Here is a 5796-nt window from a genome sequence, read left to right on the forward strand (position 1 = left end):
ATTCAATCTAATTGTGAAAGCTTTTAATTAAAAAGAAGAGGGAGAAGAGAAAAGGAGAGATTACAAGTGAGAGATGGAAGGAGAGGGGGTTTTAAGTGAAAAATGAAGGTTTAGAAAAGGGGTTAAGTTCGAAAAGCCCTCTAGAGGTTCAAGGCTTTCCAAACCTACAACCAAAATAGTATAGTAATAATAAGATAAAATTATTACAAAAATAATAGTATATGCAAATCTTAAGCCATATAAGGATTACAAACTCTACCTTAATGGATATGTCATCGTACATGTAAGAGAGCCGATGTTAGATGAAAAAGAATAGTATGCTTCCAACATGTTCAAAGGAGAGTCAACTATTAGATGGGGGAAGATGTACCAAGCTTGTACTACTTTACACTTGAATTTTTAGGCTATTTCTTAGTTAATGAGAAATAGAAGAGACTTATAAATTCTTCAATCATCTTTCGTTCACTACAAATACAATGTCAATACTTTGATCTCTCCATGTAAGTTATCAATTTAGCATTTCTTAAAAGATTACTAAAGTCACAAGAAAGAGGGGTTTTTATGTAAGTGTGGCCCACCTAATAAACCCCACCTAGGCTAGCAAAATGTGTAAAAGGTAAAGTGAACCCTTAATAGAGCCAAATATCTTGAAAAGATCAAAGAGCCTAAAAGCGTGACTAGAGCTAGTTACCTTACAAAGATCAAGGTTGTGTGCTATGATACCAATTCTAGTGAACCTATTTAACCAGTTTTAACTCCAATGAAGACACATGAAACCCAATATGGCTCCCACCATCAACCACATTACTCTTCCATGATTCCCCGATTTCCACGTTTGGCCACTCCATTCAAAGGGATGAATGGGAGACGTGTCTCAACTTTCCTTCCTAGAGTTCCCTAAATTTTTCAAAGCAAGCCCCCCCCTCTTCCCTGTCAGTCCTTGTCTTCCCTTAGCACTAGGCTTGTCCTTCGCACTATCTCCCACGAGGTCTTTAAGACCTCGGGGAGTTGGGATCAAGGGCTGTCTTTGACCCCGAAAAAAGGCACGCATCCGAACCACTACTTTATGCAAAAGTAAACCCAACCACATTTAAAAATCTCACCCAACAAATGGAAACCCAACCAACGGGAAAATGGGAGTTGACGGAGGAACGACGTCTCGAAATTCGGGGTTGTTTACTGCCACATACAAAAGTAAACCCATCCCAGGTTTATAAATGCAACCAGCGGTGAAATTGATTGCATGGGCTGGCAGTAAGAAGACAATAGATTCAGCGGGGCCCACTATCTCTAATACAAGTTTTTGAATCGTAGAACAAAAGTAAACCCAGTCATAATAGTAAACCTAGCCATTAAAGTAAACCCGGTCTTGGAAGTAAATTGTCCCGACCTGGAACCGAAAGTCGAAAAGCTCTCGGTATTACCCACATGAAAATCCTGTACGCAGGGCACATTCGTGTGATGTTGTGAACGGAGGTTTGAGGCCCATATTGCTACTGCATATAAGCTCACGAGATCATTGGAACAAAGGTTTGAGGTTCATATTGAGATTTCTTGCTCATGGCTTCCACTACAAGGTGCATATCTCTCTCTCTTTCTTCCTCTCATATTTGCATTGGATGCATTGTGACATCGGAATGATATTTTGGTGATATATACGTATGTAGTCAACATGCATGGATTATGGAAAGTGACATTGAGATCGATGATCTCGACACCGATGAAGAGACATCAGATGGATTATCAAGTGATGAGGTTGAGATGCTTGATTTCTTAAGTGGAGACAATGATTCGGCACCACAAGAAATCACTATCAATGCACCAAGCCCAACTACCTATACCTCATCAAAGTACTTCTCTTTCAATAGAGAGACTTACGGCTTGATAGTCAGTGATTTGAGCGAGCAGAAGGCCATCACATTGGAGGTGCTCAAGCAACTCCATAGGAGGGAGTTGCTCGACTTGAAGAAGTGGAGAAGAATCAGAGAAGGTCTTTGCATTGGTAGAAATGGCGATGGACACATTACATTGGCCTTGAAATCAGAGCCATCATTGCGCATTGCATGTATAGAGGGGTGGAAGAGCATATTCCTTGAAAATCACATAAACAAGGTTACAGGTGCTCATGAGGGTATCAATGTCACAATTGATTCCATCAAATCCACGTGGTATACTGACTTGAGAAGGCATGGCATTCCTCTTGCGTATGTGAGAGATCTCATCGGTGGGTGTACTTGCAAGGTGTTCACAAGGCCCCATGGTTATAAAGGCCCATTTCTATTTCATGGGAAGGTTCTGGAAAGAAGAGCACCCATCTTGGAGCTTACTGTAGATAGATCTCTTGTCGAGCGGAGGCTTCAAAAATCATGCTTGAACACAATGTTAGGTTGGGCAAGGTCCGCTCAACCAAAAAGCATGGTTTAGGGAAGACAATAGTGGAATATGCATGTCATCGCAGTGGTAGAGCAACTTGAAAGGGCTCCCAAATCCGTAGGTTGCAAACCTCGAAGAAATGTGGTTGTCCTTTTAAGGTGCAGATCGAGTACAAAGACGATCTCCATGATGTCACTATACAGGTCCATGGACCACACGAGGGTCATGTACCTGGATCTCATGCTGACTTGTTCACTTGCCGGTGCATCCAGCTGTGATTGATTGTTGCAAGAATGAGCTGTTTGAAATTGGGACATGTCGCCACATCGCCAAGATGAGCCTAACCAAGGAGCGGTTTCATTTGAAAAATACATCTCCATTGGATCGTGTCATTTATAGGTTCTTCATGATACCAAGGGAGGTGCAGACACTATCATACCAAATGCGAACTGAAGGTATGTTACCTTCTAATCCATTGCTCTATGATATTAGGTTGTTTTTTAGCATCAATGTTCTGCGTGTCGTCCTGCTGCAGGCAAACTTTCGAAGGATGATTGGACGGCAATGTATTTGGAGGCTCTCCATCTACGAGATCAAAACAAGGTATTTGTCATATTCTCATTAATGTTTATAAGCTGCGAAAATTGGTACATCTATTTAATAGTATCATCTACATGGTCTTTTAGGTACTCTATTGCCAACCATACAATCCTCATGCAAAAGAGGACAAGGACAAACCATTCGTACTGATAGTCCAGGATGAATGGATGTTGCAAATGAGTAAGAGGTTCTCAAAGAACAATGCTTGGGCAATCGATAGCACATTCAAGACCAATGTGTTTGGTCTTCCGCTTTATGCGGCCGTTTTACCAAACCAACATGGGGTGGGTCCCTATTTGGTTTATGCTATGCACTAGTGACAATGGGTCAAACCAAGAGATTATGGCTTTGCAAATCACCATAAGACTAGTCCTCTCTAGGATGGGAGATATTCGCCATGCTGTCCTGGTGATTGATAAGTCCCAGCCAGAGCTGGAGGCGCTCTCGAAGGTTGTTCTGAAAGATCCTCATTGTTGGACCATTGACTACCTTGGTGGCAACAAACGTCAACATGCATGCCACATTATTCTATGCTGGTTCCATACAAAGAAAGTATGGGTTGAAAATCTCTTGCCACAGGTACACCTTTTCAATATCATTTTACTTTTAAGCATTACCTTTTTGTGAATTCCATGAGCTTGACAGTGAGTACTTCACATGTTCTTGCGTGAATCAAGGTCCCTACAAATAAGCGCGATCATGTGTATGCCTCTTTGTCCAATCTTATGCATTTCCCTACAGAGTTGCAGTTTGATGATATGTTTGAGCAATTGCTTCATCATTATTCTGCTCATCCAAATGTGGTCCGATACGTTACCAATGGATGGTGTGGGAAAGATTGTATTTGGCATGCAAGATGGCCCAAGTTTGGTCGCATGTTTCCATATGGCAATGTTGACACAACCAACCTCATTGAGAGACTTTGGCAATATATCAAGTACACTCTACTTGATGCTAGGATCAACACGTCCATTTTGGATCTGCTGCACGCCCTTGTCAGTGACTCGTCATCGGGGTCTAGAATGGATGGATCGGCTCTGGAGTTTTTCAAGCAAAAGCAAGAGATAGGTAATGTGGTCAACTTCCTTTCTATTTCCACATTTGACCTTTCCTTAAAACGCATTGTTGTCTTATACATGTTTTTTATGTCAGCTTATTCTGAGCGCTTCAAAGTCTATGGGTCAAGCAAGAGTCATACGGCTAGATTGGCAGCAGGGGAGAAGATTCTTCAGCAGTATGAGCAAGATTCCTCATCTCTTTAAGTCATTAACGAGAGGACCATGTTGCTTAAAATAGCGAGCACAACCCAATATGCAAAATGGTATCATGTAAGTGTACAATCAAACTACTGTAATTGCCCTGATTGGTCGACTGACTGTAAACATCTTCATGGTTTGAGGCTCATTTTGAAGAGCTATTTTCCTCACCTTCATGAGGTTCTCCCCATCATCGATAGTACGCATGCCTTTGATGACATAAAGGAAAGACCAGGTGGCGACGAAATCCCAGGATTGAAGAGACCAGGTTCCGATCGTGGTGTGCAGGAAGGGGATCTCGTGTCCTCCATCGCAAACTTTAGAGGACTCCTTCAGAGGATCGAGGATGGGATTTCATCCTACATAGTGGCACAGATGGATGCTTGTATGCGCCAATTGGAAAGTGCTAAAGAGTCTATTGTTTACATGTTCACTCCACAGGAGATTGACATGCCTAAACAAGGCGAGATCTATTAGATCCAGGAAAATGTCACACAGACACGCCTAGGGCATGGCAAGGATCATCGTCATTGTCCAAACGAGAGGGGGAAAGTCTTCATCACAACCCAAGCATCCATCTATCACATGCGTGTTAAGGCACAAGCATCAACGAGAGAGGGGTCGTGTGAGGTTTAGCCCAAAACCTCGCATATATTGTCCTCATTGCTACACCAAAACATTTTTAGTGGACCCTCTGGCAGTGTATTCATGCCATACTTGCCATGCACTGCTCCCTCTATCCTAGCGGTATGCTCCCCGTCCAGCGAATTCTATCTTGATTGGCAGGGTGGTGCGATTGTATGGTGAGTCTTACATTGGCACTTGTCGTATTTTGTATTGCACCTACACCAGTGAGAATGAGGAGCGACAATTTTCTCTCTCATTCCCTGATGGGTCCACGATCACAGAAGTTTTGGCATCTAGGTTCAAAATGTTTGTATTGTACACATGATTGTCCATTTAAGTGAAATCCATTGGCATCTCATTGTTGATTTTGGTGTCTCATTCTTGCATCCGTTCTATTCATTGTCCAAACACTAAAGCCTAAACCATTACCCTAAACCATTAACCCTAAACCATATCATAAGATCCTAAAGCATTAACCATGTGCTCGTTGCATTCGTTCTATTCATTGACATAATAAAAAATGACATAGTAAACCTTGACACAATAAACTTTGCATTCGTCTCTAACAATGTGTATAGCAAACTTTGCATTCGTCACTAACAATGTGTTCACACAAACTTTGATGGTAGAAAATTTGCATATGATTGCATAATGTATGGCAAATGACAACAATTCATCATTGGCACATAGATGCATACAAGGAAACTTTACATATGTAAATGCCACTCTTGGTCCTCTTTTTTGGCTAAAAGTATACAACAATATTCACCTCCAAGGATAGGTCATAATTTCAATATAAGCCTAGTACTTAGATAGCTCTAGAACTTTAACACTTGTATGTAGTTTTTAAGTTCTCATTTGAGCTAAAAGAGGATTTAGGATTTCTTCTTAATCTTGAGTTTTAGAAGAGTTAAACTTCCAGGCCTTATTTGTATCCATG

At 41.4% G+C, this 5796-nt stretch overlaps 1 pseudogene; it reads left to right on the forward strand.

The window, feature by feature from the left end:
- The first annotated feature begins 2937 nt into the window (after positions 1-2937).
- Positions 2938-4235, forward strand: LOC148023312 (uncharacterized; annotated as a pseudogene).
- Positions 4236-5796: the final 1561 nt, after the last annotated feature.

The sequence above is a fragment of the Lygodium microphyllum genome, chromosome 16 (genome assembly GCF_053477565.2).
Source record: "Lygodium microphyllum isolate KBCC chromosome 16, Lygodium_microphyllum_v1.1.10, whole genome shotgun sequence".
Classification (NCBI taxonomy): Eukaryota; Viridiplantae; Streptophyta; class Polypodiopsida; order Schizaeales; family Lygodiaceae; genus Lygodium; species Lygodium microphyllum.